This window comes from Neodiprion pinetum, chromosome 4, assembly GCF_021155775.2.
Source record: "Neodiprion pinetum isolate iyNeoPine1 chromosome 4, iyNeoPine1.2, whole genome shotgun sequence".
Taxonomy (NCBI): Eukaryota; Metazoa; Arthropoda; class Insecta; order Hymenoptera; family Diprionidae; genus Neodiprion; species Neodiprion pinetum.
In genome coordinates this window covers 35,650,938-35,671,179 of record NC_060235.2, presented here as the reverse complement: position 1 = coordinate 35,671,179, position 20,242 = coordinate 35,650,938, and the positions used below count along the sequence as shown (strand labels likewise).

The 20,242-nt window shown below is 44.4% G+C and overlaps 1 long non-coding RNA gene across 1 annotated transcript; it reads right to left on the bottom strand.

Annotated features, from left to right (window-relative positions):
- Window positions 1-1,812: 1,812 nt before the first annotated feature.
- Window positions 1,813-19,344, bottom strand: LOC124216844 (uncharacterized). The gene is made up of 2 exons (XR_006882705.2): window positions 18,024-19,344; window positions 1,813-2,573 (listed from the first exon to the last, which is right to left on the bottom strand). It is a non-coding gene; the product is annotated as an uncharacterized lncRNA (long non-coding RNA).
- Window positions 19,345-20,242: the final 898 nt, after the last annotated feature.

Genomic DNA, 20,242 nt, shown 5'->3' with positions numbered 1-20,242 from the left:
CAATTAATAATATAATTACAGGCATAATTTCATCTGATCAAATCCAGCCTGCAGCATCCGTCGGTTGGGCACAATTTTTGCCGATTTCAGTCTGCCGTTCTTCCTCTGCAAACGTCTTCGTGTAGAGAATCCTTAAGGTATTTTCTTTAGAGTTCACCTTTGATTCTCTCGCGTAATGATAAACACAAAACCAATCTAGATCCAAAAAAAAAGATATTTATTGATTTACATCCGCAACAGTCCAAACATTTATAAACAAGAACGCAATTCCACTCCTTTCAATTACCAGCAATTCATATATATGCGTCATAAATGTGGCAAGGACCAATTTGCAGCCATGGCTGCTTTACGGGGGTGCCCTGGTGGATTTCGACGCTGACGTATATATGTCCAATATCAAAGTCCGCGTATCTCGAACGCGAAAAAAGCCTGATTTTATACACAATTCTGGACAAAATAACTCCAATACATTTTCATTTGACGCAAAAGTAAAGAAATGGCACGAATTCTACGAATTTACTATCGCGGCTTCGTAAAACCCATACCCATTTTTTTATTTCCGCGTCGAATGAAAATACATTGGAATGTTTTTTATCCAGAATTGTGTACAGAATGGAGCTGTTGAAACCTTTTTTGCGTTTGACATGCGTGGACATCGATATTCGGAGATGTATACCTAGGTCAACATCGAAATCGACCGGAACACCTCCTTAATTCGAATTTCCGCACGTATAAGCGAATGGACGCTACATAGCTAAGGCATGACAAAATACATGCAGTATATGATGTAGGCAGTTATATCGGTGCCTACCAATCAAATTGAATACAGTAGATTGAATTTCTCGTCGAAATCGTGACTCCTCTATCGCGAGATTTCTGTTTGTTCGCAAACACGAACTCGCATAACGGCAAACGGGACCTACGATGCATAAAGGGCATCCGCATCGACAGACACACCCACGATGGAAGTGCACAGACGTGCAATGGAAGGCCAGGAATAGAATTATAGAACATAGGGACACGAAGCCCCTTCGACAATGGAAGGGTGTTTGGACCCTCGAGCTCTCTCTCTCTCTCTCTCTCTCTCCCTCCCTCTCTCTCCTCGACCAATCACCTCCTCGCGTGGGTGTTCTACCTTGCTGCGGCACTCTCGCCTCGTCCTAGGTATATGCTTGTTCACCCTCTGTTGGTCTCAGCGTGGGTGTGACTGCCCGAGCTGCATCTAGGTATGCACTGTCCTCCAAAATGGAGTCCGGACTAGAATCCAACTTACCTGTACTCCGGGTTGCCGTGTGAATGGATGAAATTGTGAAATGGTATGAAATCGCAAGGAAACTTGACTGCGTCTTGTTGAAGTGTCGCTGAAGTTCGGCCATGCTTAGGAAAAGTAATTACCCATCAGCCAATGACACAACGCTTTGGTAGAGACGAGTCTGCTCAATTTTTTTAGATTCTAGAATCATGTATAAGGGACTGTTCTTACTCGAAAATGGTTAAGAAAAGTGTCGAGATTTTATTATGCTAAATTTAAACAACAAATCACACTCGGTTAGACGAAAAATGTTTCGCGAAATTCATCGAAGTTAATTAGCTATGACATGTAAATGGAAGGTTTGAATTCTTGTTGAAACGTTCATGCAAAGTGAGAAATGAAACGATCAAAAGTGAAATCTTGTACAACTTCTGCGTACCGTATCAAATCTCCAAGTCATTGACAAGGTAAAAAAATTTTATTGGCACATGTGTATAATACTAACATCAAATTGCAACATAACTGCAGGTATTTAATGGCGTGAATGTACGTTCTTCGCATACTGTTTTATTGTATTTTAATCTTCCACAGTCTTGCAAAGTACACGATTATACAATAGACATTGTAAAAGCTTCGGAGATGTGTAATTACTAAACTGTAAAAAGTATTTACATAGGTTTTGTCGTCAGTTTCAACTTAGTATAACGTATAACGTATAACGGATTCGGCAACGACTTTGAACTCACACCGTAGGTAGATCAATCAGGAAACTTTTGCAAATTATCATATAATTTTCTACAGTAGGTATAAGAAAAAGGAAAAGCTTAATTCACGCGGCGTGTACACATAATAGATGTGATACGTACAACTAGATTACGTATTTCATTAGAAGCCATAAATCTCATAACTTTTCTACCGTGGCGGAGAACTGGGATACATATGTACAAGCAATATTCTCCGAGAATTTTTATTTTCTCTTCAACACTTCTACACAAGTGGTTATTTATCAAGAGTAAACGAGGCTTAACACGGTCTTTGAGGATGTATACCTATACAAGACAAACATCGGAGCTACAGCTTTAATCATTATTCTTTCATCTGGAGTGTATAATAATAAATGTTGTAAATATATTATACATGAAACGAGTTCACTTCTGTCTATTTAGCTCTGAGTTCGCGGTGTGGCTCTTTTCGTCGTGTAAGTGATAGTTTTCAAATCAGCTGGACTCCCGGACGTCTTCAACATATTCCGGGTGGTCTGATTGACAGCGGTACGATCCACCACCGATCCCCGATGCTCCGTAATTTTCTTTACAGATACCTGAAAAAAAAATAACCACACGCAAATTATTCACTTTATGAGGTATATATTCAACGTCGAGAATCCCATAGCAACGGGAAGTTTTAGTGATTGTGTTTTCTCCTCGCTTTTCACGATGCCAATAAATTCATTCTGCAACTCGTTTAGATACTTTTGAAAATGATACGAAGAGTAACCGTGAATAAGATTCTCAGCTTTGCTCAACAATGTTTAAAAGCGCGTTACACGCGCACCTTCATTAAACGACCTGAAAGCAAAAAGATTGTTGAGCAAAAGGGTTTAACATGACCTGACATGCGTTTCTTGAATTCGCAACTTTCCAATCGGCAAACTGAGCGATCATAGGGCTGCGAAGTGTTGAGAGAATTGCGGTTTTAACCCAAGAAACGTTATAGACATGACGTCCGTACGTGGTACAGGAATTTCTTCATGTAATCATTTTACCAGTTATTATAATCCGGATGCACCGTATCAGATAGTCCGAGGTGGCAAGATTCGTGAAAAAATACATGATCAAATCAATGCCTGCGTAATGCAAAATCAAGCGTGGATAATTGAGATGCGGAGAACAATTTTTTGATCATCGTGTAACCTGTGACGTCATCGTGCGTCGTTTTACCTGAGAAACAACGAAGTTTGAAAACTAATTGAGAAGATAAAAACTACAGTAAAACAACGACAAAAAATACAAAAAGAAATAATTTAATGGCTGCCTCGTATTAGCCGAACAGGTTGTACGAAAAATATACATATACATGTACAACGCGCATTCGCATTGAGTCGTGTGTGTGCCAGCGTGGGATGTATGTGAGAGATGCGAAAAGATGGATAGACTCGTAAACCTGTCGGACGTGTAATATTTATAATCGAAAGGATTTTTCGTTTTCCTTTCTTTTTATCACGATTTCACGATTCATGTCGGCGATCGTTTTATGTATATTGAAAATGTCCAGAGGACAGGTTCGAATTAGCGTCTCCGCATTGGATTTGCCGTTGGCGAATGTCGCGCGTGGACGGAGATATTTCAGAGATTGATTGCGGCCAAATCGTGCCGAATTCTCCTTCTCATCCAGAATCGGAAAGTTTTATTTTTTAACGCCCGTGTAACGACGTTCGATTTTGGCGAGATCGCCACGAATCTACACGTAAGACTCGGTCGGTTCTCAAGTCTCGCGACATATCCGATAATCTTTCAATTTCCTCTACGTGGGCGCATAAATCAAGATGCAATTATAACTTGTTCGACCCGCATTCGCAATGGCGCAAACCTACCGCGTGAGTATATTGAAATCCTTCTTTATAATGGGTATGGTCGAATAAAACGCGACGACGCGAACCGAGATCGGATTGAAAATCGGCTCAATCACCTGCCGTAAACTATGAAACGACCGTTTTGATGAATAAAGTGTCTGCTCGGTGAGGACAGCGTGTTATTATCGATAATACTGGTAAACTATCGTCTCCGCTACCGAGCTTTCTGCACGAGCTTATTAAGTACCCCGCGGAATCGATGTTCAATTATTCAACGCGCAGGGCTGATAAGGCCCGGAATTCTTTGGGTCCAAACATCAACCCTTCGATGAAGAATCAAGCCGTCGCGTCGCGTCGATAGATCATCGAATGAATCTCTGCTGATTTGGGTTCGGGACTTGTAGGGATTTCGCCGAAGCGGATGAAGACTGCAGCAGCGAGGTTTGGACTTAAGGTCGTTTTGTTTCGGTCCTTCAACGGCCAAAGCCAGGCATTATCGATAAATTACTCCCTTCGTCTCCCGAAGCGCGTTGAGGATCCCTCCGAGTAACTGACACTCGGGAATTAACCGATTGCCCGATGGTAATTAAGCCCTGTACAAACCCCTTCGTGAGTTCCCATGCAGCGGATGGCCGGAGCGTCGTGTGTAACCATGGAAGGAGACGACCCACGTCATCCCCAGCGGTGGTACCGCGGATCGTGGGACCTGCTGCACCAGCACCGTGGAGGAAAAGAACCCTGCAGCCACTGCAGCGGCAGAGAACACCGTCGGGGAAGAAGAAGAAGAAGAAGAGGAAGAAGAGGAAGAAGGAGAAGGAGAGAAAGAATACCTGTGTAGAACTGGGAACAGGACGCGATATTTACGAGAAGGGCTGGTGCAGTATTTCTTTCTCTCGCTCCATCCACCGCACGCTTTCGAAACCCCTCGCTCTGCGTCCTCGTCTTCGTCTTTCGGCCTGAGCTTAACCATGACGCGTAATTGTACCGCCGAGCCACCTCTGATTTATTGGGTTATTACCTGCACAATCCCCCGCAAGAACGAAACGAAAAACAAAAATAACAACACGTAATAAGAAATAAAGAGAACCAAATTCTTACCACGGTCAGTATAACGAACTCTTGCAGTCATCCGACCAAATGAATCGGTACAAGTTCATTCCTTCGAATCGAGCACACCTAACATCCATGGACGTTGTTCCAAGATTGAAAATATAACAACCAGAAATCTCTACCTTGATGTGACAAGCTGTTCCAGACCCACGAGCTGGACCACATTTAATTATGAATAGTATTTTCTTGACCTCAGAAGTGCTGAATTCACAATGGTTTTCTTTGTTATAGAGATCATCAAACGGAACACCAAAAAATTGCTAACCTTTCGGCCCGAATGAAACCCCAAGAAAACCATATTGAATTCACCACATTTAATGTCTATTAGTACCGTTTGCGCTGAATTCTTTTCTTAGACAGCGCCTCATGGTGGATGCGATTTTCTCTTTTTTTCTTCCTTGGACGAACCGAAATGTACCCACATAATTCCAAAAAGACAATCAGAATTTGAGAATCGCAATCGGTGCATGAAATACGGAACTATTAGAACACTTTAGGTTCGTGTGGCGACAATTCCATGTATGATTTTTGCAACATAAGAAGTCTGATCATGGTCATTTGACCAAGTATCGATGAAATTCTGAACTTCTATCAACACCAGCTCGTGTTTTCACGGATAAGATGGAAATTAGTCGTAGTGTGAACATCGCAGCACGGCTCCCTTCATTGGGTTTTGGCAGTTTGATTCTACGGTCGGTCCTCGGCGTTACGTTCGGCAGTGTCCCGGACTGCTGCTTTCATCTGCCGATCATCTAAGTTCATACTTCTCATCCTGCCTCTCTGTCTTTCACGTCCTTTCGGATTCGTACATCCCACCTGAAATGTACCAACTCAATTACGTGCGACCACCTACTTTACTCAGGCCTTTTCGATACTTCACTCAATCTTGAACCAACAACTGATCGACCTTCTGTTACAATCAATTCCACACTCGTAAATAAATCAGATTATGTCAAACACCATCAATCCAAGAACGTCTGACAAATATTCTCCCGAGAACCGTCACTTCGTTTATAAATATCAATCATAACACCGCGAAAACCTTCAGGTGCGATCAATTTAAGCGAGAAAAAAGACTTGAACAAAATCAACAGTCCACATCGGATGTTACAAGACGGGCAATTTTTGGTTCTAATCGAAAAAAATGTCCCACTGCAATCAATCGTCGTTCCGCCTGTTCTACGGGGGTATTTGCCAGGCGTTAGAATAATGAATAAGTGATAGTGACGAGGCGAGCGACGGAGAGCCACGCGTTCCGAAGTCCAACCCCTGCAGCAGGGAACCAAGGATGCTCGGTACGTACGTCCGTGGCTGCGGCGACTGGCGTGCGGTCAGTATTTTTTCTACATAAAAACGAAACAAAACAGAGTCGACAGAAATTACACGTATAGATGGCATTGATGTATGGCTCGAGCTCGTTTTGATAGATCCAGCGTGGCTCTCGCACTATAATCATTCGTAGTGTTTCTCACCGCCGCCATGAGAAATCCTCCATTATTTTACGCTATATCTTTTTATTTCCTTCTCTCTCTCTCTCTCTCTCTCTCTCTGTTTTTTCCCCTGTGTGTGGATGTTTTTTTTCCTCTCGTTCACCGTCTTTTCAACTTCGCCTGCCCGCCTGTCTCGTGCTTCGCCCTGGGATTCCCCTTCAACACTTGCACGCACACGTGAGCACAGATTCACACCGATCCCCCCGCGCTGCTGCACCCGGGGTCATGATGCACCGCAGCCGCCGTTACAATGGAGGATAATAATCTCCCGCCGAATCCTCGCCACACACAGCACGAATCGGACCCTTCAAATTTCTTACTTATTTATTATCGTTCCGTTCTTTTTCTCCCTTTTCCTCCTCGCCGCTGCCATTTTTCTACGTCCGAAACTTATCGCGCGCGATCGATCGAACAACACCCGGGATAGGTGTAACGCACGTACCTACGGAAAAATCGGGGCTCCATCGTGCGTGGGTCGAACTCCTGAGCCATGACCTCTGACCCTGATTAAACACCCGTCGACGGTCGGTCGGTATACGACATTATAGGGAAGCGGATTAAAATCGAGCGAGAGGCGATGGCCGGACGAATTCCTCATTTCTGTGTAGGTACAATATCCTAGAAAATCGCTTACCCCATCAATTTATCTATCGTAGGTTGCATCGGATCGGCTCGGATATCGATCAGCAATTTAATTATAGACCGACGGGATCGAAATATATGTATAACCTACCTGCACACTGAATATGTACGATATTCCGCCGCGGAGGTTACGCGGGTATCGCATGTTTGCCTTTACCCTCCAATCTGATCTTCGTCTTCCTCTTGTTCCTATACAACGTCGGCTTTAGATTTAAACTTTCGAAATTTACCTCCAATCATCTCGCGTCGATATCAATACGCCGCCGCATCACCTGCCAGGCTAATTGCATCCATACCTGTGGTGCGCACCTTTGACATCTCTGACAGAACTTCCTGGCTAATCATTATCATACCCACGGTCTCTAATCAACATGCGTCGAAATAACCGCTAAACATGGTTAGAGCTATGTTTCTTGTGTGGTTTATAACGGTGATATTTTCACGATTTATACGCCTCAAAGAAACTGACAGGTGAAATTATTTTTCCTATTCTCAAAACTGTCGTCACGAACTTTTCGTATTCACGTTTTTTGCACTGATCCGTTAGGAGCACGCATGAGGACGCAAAATCCCGCCTATTTTTGTACGCAATTTAATAGAAACTTAATCGAAGCTTCGCAGCAATTAAATTCGTCGTTGCCACGCTTTCGATGAGCGTGTGCGATGATTAATTCATTCGATAAAAGTTCTCATGAATCTAAAAAGAAACTTGAACGCCTTGTGTAATACCTAAGCTAACCGACCACCTAAAGAGGACCCTGTAATTATCTTCGATATTTTAGAATTCCAATAAATTATTAGAACACAGCTCTTTCCCGATTAAATTATGACCACAGATCTGCGTGGACATTTCGCTTCTTACAAGCGGTAAAATTGTACTCGTGCGTGCAGAAAAAATTGAAAAAATTTTCTGAATCTATAAAAGATCTTCGATAGAACGAGTATGAATGTAATGAAACCAGGAACCATAATAAATTTACTGTCGTAATATTATACCTACAGAAAATACCGGTTATCGAGATATTTACTGATTTTTCGAACCCATGTGAAATAGGTCTAATTATTTCACCAGTTTTCCTTGCTTTGTTTTTTTGCTCCGGTAAAATCTACAGACAACATTCTTGAGCGAGCCGAGCTGGTGGTTTTCTGCAGATCAGGGATCGACAAAAAAACGAAAATCTGTTCTTGGAAAGTTGAGAGGGAACACGAAGGCCCCCGTCGGTGATTTGATCCACGTCATGCGTGACACGCACCACGCACCACGGAGAATCTTCCTCCGGGCGGAATGCTGCTCCAGGGTTTCATGATTTTTTCTTTTACGTACACTCTTTCTTTCTTTTCATTTGTCTTCTTTTCAATTTCTCGTCTCTTTTAATCAAACTTATTCCTGCGAACGATGAATATTCACGAATATCTTATATATTATAGGTATTCACCGAAGATGCTGCGCAAACCGCCGCCGAATTACGTTCATCGTCAGCCAAGTTTTAACGCGCTGAATCAAATGCTCCCTCTGTATGTCAACGCCCGTTCACAAATTGCCTGCGGAAAAAAGCTTTTAAATTTATTATTATTTGAAACAAACGAATTGAGACCAGGAATTGAAAAAATACCCTTTATTTGCATCACATTTTCTGACGATCTGAAAATTTCATCAACAAATGCGATAAAACTTCACGTGTCATGCCGAAGGTGAAAAATTCAACAATCGTCAATATTTATTGAAATGATCATTTTACGAGTTATTCAATTTTTACTGCAAAGAAGAGTAACTTATACTTGTTCCAGAAATAACCGTGACACAAACTAAAGCTACGTGTTCGTGTTGTGAAAAATAAACTCGTAATTGTTCTGTAAAAAACGCCGAATAGTCGTCATAAGGAGATTAAATATCTTTCAGGCGTCTCTTTGCCGTTTTATGAACTCCTGGCTATGTACGGCAGTTGTTATTTCGTGTGCTTGAAAATTTCAAAGCCTGTCGCAATCAAAATCAAGCTGACTTTTTTAACATTTGCCTTTGCAGCTCGAGCCTGAATTGGTGAATATAACCAAACGACGCTTTATACAAACAACAATTTTCCGGTTCTCGATAAAATGGTTCCAGGTCTTGGTGTTACATCCATTTTCAGAATATTATTACAAAACGATACCTGCAGACGAATCCGTCGAAGGGAACGAATACTAAACAAAGAAAAGTTCAGATAACAAATAAATAAGAAACTAGATATGCACAGCGCACGGTCGATGCGTATGAGAAATAACGCGATGTTTTTGATTGGCGGGTTTAGGTGACGAAGGGATTTATACAATTACGTTAGGTGCGATGAGGTTAACCTAACTGACCAACGGGTTGCGTGATTCTTGAGGGGAACGTGGAAGGATGGCAGAGGAGGAGGGGAAGGGGAGGTTTGACGAGGAACGCGTCGTGCCCACCTACTAGACACACGACACGCACCCTGGAGACACGCACGCAAACATCCCCGTCCTCGAAAATCCCTATATAGAGCAGGATATGTAAGGTGCTAGGCAAACAACTCAATGCAAATAATAACGCTGGGTGGATAAGTTTAGTTTCCGTGCAGTATTGAAAGCATGGACGTGCATGAATCGGGCGAGGAATAATTAGGACCTGGAAATCGGTTCCGATCGATCGTAACCGCCGAATTGCGGTTCGACGTTCGGAATTATGCGGTGCGCAGGTAAGCGATAGTAAATCATTCCGATGGAAATGTATTTCGTGAAAAATAAAAAAATCTGTAAGTAGGTAATATCATTCTAGCGATGGAGGAAAAATTTATAGAGAGATCCGCGGATGCAGAGTGGAAACGAGAATATCTGAGCTGGACGAATATTCACGTACTTATGCATGGCTGCGGTATGTTTGCAACCGATTCGGTATTTCCCCACCCCTTCCGGTACGTGGGTGGAATCGATAAGGGAGGATGTGATATATCTATAAGCGAGCTCGAAATGACATGCTAATACAAACGGAGCCGGACTAACTCGAGACTCGAAGGCGTTGCCCAAAACTCACCCCGAATTCGTGGTTGGTCGGTATACCGCGAGGGCGGCGCCTCTGTCGGACAAAGATTTATATTCCTGGTTGAAGTCAAATGTGGTTTCTTGCTTGGCGAGTTCCCCGACAACCGCCGGCTCGGGTCCGCCGCTTCTGATCGTCGGCCTCGCCTTACGACTTATCGTACTGTTATACGATTCAACGAGTTATACAACGCCAACGCTTCGTGAAGATCGCGGCTGAATCCGTGTCTAAAATTTCAACCGGAGGCTATTTCTAGCAAATTTACACTCAGTTTTTAAAGTTTGTTTAGAACTGGTAACGAAACTTTGCCCAATCCTTTACAGACCCAAATGCGCTTATTTTTACTCGTCAATTAGGTTGCCTTTGATGAATTTTCGAAGGAATGATCAAATTACTTCAAACAGATTGCGGACTTTTGGATTCAGAATTAAATCTTATGATTTTTCAATGTCTTATACAGAAGGCAAGTCAAAGGTAGAAAGAATATTATGATCCACTATCAGTGTCGTCTCAGTTCCGCTCGTTTTAATTTCCATCACAGCACTGCATTGTCTGTGTGTAGTGAAAAATGGCAATTGCCGAGTGGAAAGGCTGCAATCACGGCGGTAATTTTTGTCGAGATTTATCCGGTTGACCTGCAGACCTCATTAACCGCATCGATCAAAATCCGTCAGATCCGACACAAACGTCGAGCGCATAATGCGTTCGCGGTGTATGAATGTAAACATGAAGGTAATTACGGCAGGCATACTTACGTATATCTATAACGGCGCAAAGTCGGAATAGCATGACGCGGCATGCCGCTTGACGAACGAGTCCATAAATTTGGCGGAGGGTGGTACGGTAAACGGGACAAACTGTAGTCGTTTTACCGCAGTTGGGGCTAAAAAAGAGAAGAGTTTTCTATTCTCTAAGACTTTTTCTCCTTACCAAAGCCGTAAAGACTCGGAGAAAGGATCGAAGATTGTATTATATACATGTATACCTACGAAGGGGGCTAAAGGATAATATCCAGGATCGCCGGGAGATCCGGGTTAGTTCGGGTCGATCGGCTGCGTTTGGCCGCGGCCGTAAGACCGATAACGCCATAAGATTGGACCATGGTCGGTCGTGCATCACTAGAGCTAAGCGAACTCTTGGCAGGATAATGGTATCCCTCTTCCAGCTCTGCGGCTCAACGTTCTTGCTGAAGCCATGCCGCGTTTGATTGATAGGCACACCCAGCCTCGCTGCTCGAGGTCCTGGCTGGCTAGTCGCGAATCGCAAAAAATCACTCGGATGCATCGACGCTGCAACGGGACGTTCCGAAGGAATCTGGCATCCTTGAGCCACGTGCTTCAGCCATCTTATTTCCATTCGTGCATCGAAGACTCGAGCGGTTCTCCGTTTCAAGTCCATGTTCTACGTGGACTGCATGGACTACCCACACTGTTCTACGAACACTGGGTCGGTTTGAAAGTGGATTTTTTCCTTTCAGGTCATGTAGCTCAGGCTTGGGGTGGAGCCCCTTTTAATACCGGCTAGAACATAGGTAGCCGAATATCACGTTGGTAATATAACCAGATTATCCCTACGTGTGAACCATTTCCTTTTATCGCAGTATATCAACTTTAATAACGGTATCAATTCAATTTTATCAAAAAGGTAGTTAGGCGCCTATAACATACACGCCGGTGTTTAGTTGGTACATGTCCGATGCTTATTACCAGCTTGCGCTGCTCGATAGAATGATAAATTACCGGCGGTTGTGATTTTGCACCTAAATAGTCACGCCATGCCGCTTCACGTCTCCGGAAACTAACTTTCTGCCTGTATACTGATTAATGTGAGAATGAATCGTTTATCAATGAAATGCCAGCTGTGATATAGAAAACTATTTTGATTAACGGACGAGTTACGAAGACGCTTTTACGATGAAGCTAATATTTCTTTCCCGGTCTCTAATCTTCCGGACACACCGAAGCACCGGACTTTGATCGAGTTCTTCAATTCAATCAGTTGAGTAATAGAGTGAGGTGCTGACCTCAGAGTCACTCGGCTCTAGGGGTTATAAGTCTAATGAAAATTCGACTGGTCAGAAGGGGAAACAAATGAATGTATCAAAATGACGGAACCTTGTTCGGAACGAACCACCATAGTCTCGCTTTAATGCCTTATTCAAGACGCAAGTTCAGCATTAGGTAATTAGGTACCTTCATCATCGGCAGGTAGGTACGTATAAGGACGAACTCGTGCGAAAGTTCGATTAATATCAGATACTACCCGGAGATTCGGAACGTCCGTTTATGCACGCATGCAAATGTCTCAGCTTTATCGTAACGTAACCCGAGTATATATCGACCTGGGATAACGGCCACCTCCTCGTATCCCAACCCCTGTGCAAGATCCATGGCGTACAGCCATGAACCACCGGCGACCGGAAACCATTCCTTCGGCGTCCGGCGCACGGTTACCTTTCCGGTTTTACGGAGCATGTGTCCGAATTTGCGTGCAGTTATTATGGAGTAGGATCCTACGGTAGACCCTGGAATTGGAGTCGAGCTCGGGAAATTTTTGTTTTATGGTTTAAGAAGTCGACCAGAAATCGTTGCTCCTGATACTTAAAGTTCTTGACTTCAAACATCACTTGCCACTGACGTGGCCTAACTATTAGGGTGGTTTGTCGTAAGTGATGAGGATGTAGGGTCCGAGCACCAACAGATGACCAGTTACGGCAGATAAATACTCTTATAGTGAATCACTACGAGGATGTAGTGTCATAATGAGTGTGTCGAAACGGTCATTTATTTTATGTCCCTGACCGTAAAACTATGCGGTTTTGCAATTGCATGAACCGAGTAATGGAATGAAAGCAAAACGGGACGAGATCCGAGGATGACTACCATCTTTGGGTTGCCGAAAATCGTCGTACTCACGAATGAAGCCTCCCCCTTGAAACTGTGGAAATGTGGGGTTTTCTCGATTACCGTTTCCTTCCCTTTGGCAGAGAAACTGGGCCTCCGCGATCTTGGAATAAATGGTAGGGGGACACTCCGGAATGAGCATCACGCGGATATGGAACGAGACGGTGTAAGGTAATAACATGGCAGGACCCAGAAACGAAGGAATGAAGGCACAATTATTATCGGTGGTGGTCGCAGGTTGCTGCGGTGTGGAGAAGTCGGCGTCTGAAGCGGTGTAGAGAGTCGACGGACAGATGGACTGACTAACGGACGGACGATTGGACGGGCAAGCAGACAGACAGACAGCTAGCGCAGGGGCCTTCTTCTTCTTCTCCGACTTCGAGAGGCCCGGGTCTCGCGCAATTAGGGGGGCCCAACAGCCCGCCAACCCCAGTATTATCCCCAATTATCTGCGTACTTTGAGGTTGGGCCTTCGTCCCTGAAGGGCACACGGGCCCCGCACTCGGGGGGCTTTCGCCTTGCCGCGTGTAGCCGCGAGGCTCGCATCCACGCCGAGGAACGGAGAGTGCAGCGACGATACCACGAAGATTCAAGACCATTATGTGGCGTCTACGTTAGTGTTGCAGTGCCAGGAACCCGAACATACCCCGAATCGTGAACTAAACGGCTCCGCGCGATGCCGCAAGGGCCCAAAATCACCTGGGACCAGGGCGACCTCGTCGTGGTCCGCAAACTGAGCGAGCCGTCTGACTGATTCGAACCAGTTCTTCACCGATTATCATCCCTCTTCGTGTCAAGGTCAATAGTAGTACTTTGACAGTGGTACCACGTATAAAGCGGTGTATACCAAATAGAAAGAGGGCAAAGATGTTGTCACGTATAATTCCATGTCGTTTGGTTAGTAGCAGAGAGTAGGTTCCTCATTATATGGTTGTATAGACCATTTGAATCAGTCTACGCGTTTAATCGCATCGTTAGTTATAATCACAACTCGAGTTTGCCAAAATGATTACCCTGGTATAAATTTTCGAATGATTGTCGTTCAAAACAATTTCAATGGACCTGAAGAGTAAAAGGAGTGTACGTGTTTGTGATCCGTACGCCTAGCAGACACCACAATATCGCGAGAGAAAATTTCGAAGGGTCTACAAAGAGCAGCTGCGACATTTGCTCCTGTGATTACTCTATTACGCGAAAGAACTAGTAATCTACATGGATATTTTAACTCAGTACGTTTTGAACAGTGAAATAAAATTGGATCCTAAAAGTTGTTTGTGGTGGCGTTATATACCTATACACTTTCACGCTTTTCTCCTTTTTGATTGCATATTTGAAACGGAACGCCAAGAGCGGCACAAAACCTAGGCCCAATGCAGCCCGCCCCGTCCTCGGAGCGCCCTTTAATTACTCGGTGTTTTACGACCCGAGTGCCGCGAATGTCATTTGTTTGTTCAAACACGCCGGAAGTTCGAGCTAATTGATTATCTGCTAATTTGTACATCGCCTGTTTAGAAGACCCGCTGCGCTCTGCTCCGGTTTGCGTCTGTTGCGCTTAATATTCCGCCTATTCCCCCCGATCCTCCGGCGCTTTTTTCTTGCTTTTTCCGTACTCAGCATTCTCGAGCTACCGACGTGCTCATCCAATTAACCAAACCAGTAATTAAGCTACGTCGAGACCGATTCTTGCGCTCTCGCTGTGACAACAGAAGCAAATTTGTACCTACTACCTGCGAGCCAGCGACTTTGTACATTCGAATTATTCATTGCCCGTTGGCCCCATCACTCGTTGTACCCCCCATGAGACTCGGAGAACCTAAATCTTTGGATAAGGTGACTGGATTGCTTTCCTCGTAAATTGAAATCGACAATTTTTGGAAGGTTGTATAGAAATACAGCGGGACCAAACTTTCGGTTGTTAAATTGTCGCAGACCATCGAGAACCGATAAGCAAATGATAAACGAAAAAACGAAGATCGCGTTGATTTCGATATTAATCATGAAATAACCAATGCAAAGGCACGAATACTTGCAGGGATATAATATAATACATGATTAGCTTGACTCTAGCATAGCCTCGTTCGCCTGGAAAATTGTGCGTGAAAGCAAAGGTCACAGACTGCGGTTATGCCTTCCGATAATTTAATCCACTCACGGATTGAATAGGTACAAATGTTTCTTCAAGAAGTCGCGACTATTATTCGGATGATTCCTTAAGAAAGTGTGCGAAGCGATGCATAGAAAAATAATCGGACAACTGAGTGCCAGATGCTGAACCAATGTTACTACGGAAGGCCTTCAAGGTCCTGATGGGGGAACTTAAATTCGCCTCGATTCAGATTCGACGAGGTGATTATTCGGTTCCATTTTTAATCAATATTAAAGAAGTTAATCACAGACGTGGTTAGTGGTAAAAACGATTTGGTCGAAATGGATCTGCACAGTTCTTGAAACGAATGAAAACCAACCCGCGAAGCAGAAGCCGTATATAAGGAAGGGGAGAGTGAGTGCATAAATCACGTATCCTGGATCCAGAGAGATGACAAAATACAGCAAGGATATTCATCCGCGTTCCGAGAATCACAGACGTATCCAAAAACATATCCCGGAGGAAAAGAGGAGCCAGACATCCTAAATGCGAGGACAGGAAGCGATCGGAGGCGCCGCTCTGCCGCCGAGACAATCCGACCGTCCCGTCGTCCCCGTCGCCCTGATCCACCTCCTCGCCTGTCCTGGGGGCAGGTTTTGCCCCAAAGGTCCGAGACGAAAAGAGGAAAGGACCGCTGCCAAGCATGAACAGAGAAAGAAATAGAGGACCGCAGGACGTGGGGCGTAACCGGGCGATGCGGCGCCCTTTCAAAGCGGACTTTCGTCTTCTCTCTCGTTCGGTATACGAAGAGGACGGTGAATCGGAGGGGGCGCGTTATGCTGAAACTGGGAGCCCGCGAGATAAGATCCTCTCGTTATCGACTCGGCTCCTGTGCCCCTTGGCGAAAACTATCGCGGTTAAATTAATCGGCCCCGATCCCCGACTGGTTTTGCCGATGCGCTCGAACAGCGGATACTTTTTTCGAGCTTCGAACGGAGTTGCGTCGACGCGACTCCGTCACGCCGTTACTGCGTGGCGTGTTTTTCGTGCGTGGTGCGATAAAACGTGATCAAGAATTTAATCTCTGCGGCCAACGAGTAACTAGTAATGAAAAATTAAAGAATGACGCAGAGAACGTTAGGGAAGCGTGGAAATTATGGTTTACCCTCTTCCGCAAAGGATCTACTGAAACCGTAAATCAGAATAAACGCCCTAGCCATCTGGGGTAGCATCGGGACAGTCATAATAACACATGCCTGTGTTCAGAGAGCACGAACTTCGCAGGTGATCTGGAAGTACGATGACGTATTATAATCCAGTATAGTTATTATACTAGTGGAATTTCAGTGTTGTCTTGCCAGTATAACTTGGTTTTTCTACACCGAGGATGCGACCGTCTTCGATACCAATATCGCGTGATTCGATAGTTCTTTGTTCCTCTTCTCGCTATCGCTACTTTATAACAAACAGTATATCCCATGCCATGCTGCACGCGAGGCATTCACGCAGCCCCTAAGGCGAATCAAATTCTTTGGGATCCTCGTCGCCCAGAATCCATATCGCCATTCACCGATCTTATGTACCTGCGGTTGCATGCTTCAACTTTCACCGAACATTGTGACACGTGAAAACGTGACTTGTTTCAATGCAGATGAATTCCATCGCATTTGCACTTTATCGAAAACTAGGAAGATCAGAGACCGAATAGAATGAAATTTGTCGACTCTGATAATCTTGCCCAGTAATTTCAATTTGTTTAGTATAAATGAATAGCGTGAAATCTAATGCTAGGTTACAATTGCTTGGAGTGCGAGCGTAACGCGTGTATATTCGAGTCGACTCGTGGCCGGAGGAATTCATGAGCGCAAATAAAGTACAGAAAATGGCCCGTTACCAGCTGCAGCAGGCCCATCCCCCAAAAACCAGCAGACTGTGCAGTGTATAAATCTTTCGGGACAGTGATGCCCTGCGGTTGCCGCGGGGCCCAACTGGGACCGAAGGCTGCAGCCGCCGCGCGATTCGACGCCGTCAAGGTTTACGTCGCGTTCTTCTCGGAGGACTCGAACTAACCTACGAGATCACAACGGTCTAGGCTAAATCTATTGAGTCAATCTAATCCTCGTATAAAAGGGAAATCGGAAAAATCGTTAAAATTGATCATAGGATTTAAGTCCAAGAATTTGTTCAAAAGTAATTTTGCAACAAGAACGGGAGATTGTTTCCAAGACTATAGTCAAATTTATATTGCCAATTTTTGCACTCTGGGTACTACATACAAAAGCTTGTTTTACACAGTCGTCAAATATAGGCAAATCGGTTGAAGGTTAGATATTTTTTGCTCATTTCGTAAATTCCTATAATGTTTTTTACATGAATTTTACGTGCTTCTACTTATACGCCAAATTTGAGAAAACATGAAATTACTAACTGACGGGGTAAACAATCGAGAAAGCATAGCGTATGTCCGGAATGTTATCACAAATTAAATGTTTTTTTTCCGAGTATCATTGTTCACCAATTGAAATCCTGCTAAAAGCCGAAAATATGATCTAAGGAAAAATCGCTTACTGTCATTTGAAAAATTTGAAGTACCTCAAACGTATGAACTGTCCTTTTTAAACTTCGCTACACACATCTTTACTTTGCAACAATTTTGAAGACGAATATTAAATTAGCTAAAATTTGCCTCAATCTCTGAGAAGAAATATAGTTTACACAAGTCGTCACTACCATGGTCGATAAAAAACAAATTCTCCATCAATATTTACTTTGCAAGAAAAACTTTTTCGCCTATATTATCCATTCTCACCATGAGCTCATTGACCTTGTTCTTAATTCTAGATCCGAACATTGTGTGGCTTGGTAATTTTGATGAAACGAGCTTGAAATTTGACGCATCGGTAAAATAGAGTAATCAAGTTCACTTACGTGAGTACTTTGGGATCCATCGATTCCGACATAGCAGGCGAATTATCGTGGTTCTTCGGAGATTAGAGGCAGTGAAGGACTAGCGTGTGAACTACATCCTTAACGAAAAATCGAATAACTCAGATACAGCGAGTCGGCCATGCTTGGAACGGAGCTTGAGTACTTTCACGATCACAGGTTATACGTGGACTAAATTTTTGGGGCGAGAAAGATTTGCGAAATCACGGAAGATCGAAAGCGATAACGGCAAAAATATCCGGCGGCGAAAGGAAGGAACCGTTAAAGAAACCCGCCTCGCGCATAAGGATATAATGCACTCGGACTCGGAGGATATCCCGCGGGAGCTGCACGAGGGGCAGGTGTAAAGCGTTGCCGCAGTAGACGCCAACTGATCGCGTATAACAACGCCCGATAAAATTGTTGCTTTTCCACCAAAAATGATCATCCTCGTTGTTGTTGTTTTTTTCCGAGTGAAAAAAAGGAGTACAAAATTGTGGTAATTTAGTCCCCACCATGATCAGCCGCCTCCGCCACTTGCCCGCCACTTGACGATGCGGCGCCGATCGGACCGAGGGCCTCGCGAATGGACAATTATGGTTCGATATATGCTCGCGTCCACGCATTCATGCACACGCGTGTCTGTGTGCACGGGGGATAACCACCCATATACCTATCAGGTTAATAACAGGAGTAATTTCACAAATGAGGTCGACCCGATCAAGCCGAGTGGCCCGCGTCATCCTTTCGAAAGTTCATCGAGGTTCTTCCTTAAATTTCCGTGTTTGCAACTATTCGACTCGTGAAACTTGCGGCTGTTTCTGCAAACCCTGGAACCCACCGCGCTGCGGTAATGCTTTTCGTAGGCGAATTTTCCGCACTGGATAAAGGAGCGCAACATTTAAGCTGTATCAGCTGTACGTTTCCACCGAAGAACCGTCTGCGTGAAACAAATTCTCACTCACTTGCGCACTCCCCGAGAGGGCCTCAGCATCGTTCGCTCGATGCGGCCATTTACCCTCTGAAACTAACGATGTCACGTTGTACTTTTAATTTATCGGACTGCCGCACTTTTAGAACACCGTCCGTTATGCAGGAACGCGTCCGGGGATTCACCGTTGACACTTTCAGTCGCGTGCTTTGGTAAGTTGCGAGAGAAGACGAAGAAAATACTGGATAATTGATAGTAGGGACGCGCGTATCGCGATGCGAATGCCGATGTACGTGATCCGTACGTGAATCTCGGGTGTGACTTTCAAAACGACACTTGTCACGGTTACGATGCCACGGAGTTAGAGGCAGGAGCGAGTTTTCGAAGTTTCAGGTTTTATACTATTCACAACTGAATATTCTGTGAGGCACGATGCGGTTCTCCGCCACTCGGGGAACTTGCCTGGCGCTTAACCGGCCGAGAGGGGCATACTATGAAATTAGTATAATCACGATCAAAATTACCGGAGTTCTGCCGCAGAACCACCAACCGCCGGTCAAATAGCGCGCCTTGCACTCGCCAATCAGCGAACTGGGATCGGCGGCCATCTTGCACTCGACTCGACTCCCATTGGACGACTCAAATTACCGCGAAAGTGGATAATGCGCGCGAGAAATTAACTTTGTTACCCGCTTTGCCTTGCTCCTTTATTATTCCGGTCTCAAGAACAACGAGGGCTGTCGATAGCTGGAGACTGCTAACGCGAAACAAAGCTTGGAATATTCTATACAAGGCTGAGATTTCGCTACTTCTTGGCCCCCTCGTTTTGCTATCATCATCCTCGATCGTTTGAATCTGCAGTTGCAGTCCAACTCAAGTGAACTAAAATTTCGTGTAACGATTCATGGAGACTGGCTCACGAATTCTTATCTTGAACTTGATCCCATTGACATTCTTGCTGACTTCAAAAGACGAGGAGAAAAAAGAGCACGCAGTGACACGCCAGATACCAAAACGGACACATCAACATCCTATCATGGGTTTCGGCGGAGAATGAATGTACCGATAATTTTGAATTCTTACGAAACAAAGGTACGTTTGTAAGATCAGGAGTTGAAAGCACGATGAAACAGTCCAGAAACTATAATCAAATTCTCAGTTCCGATTTCCTTAATTCTTCCACCCATGCATCTGAATCCATGTCCCGTCTGTCCGCGGCTGTGAAAAACATGATATGATACCGGGGTGTGGTAGATGCTGCATGTTAAAAGCGTCGCTGTGAAAATCAGCC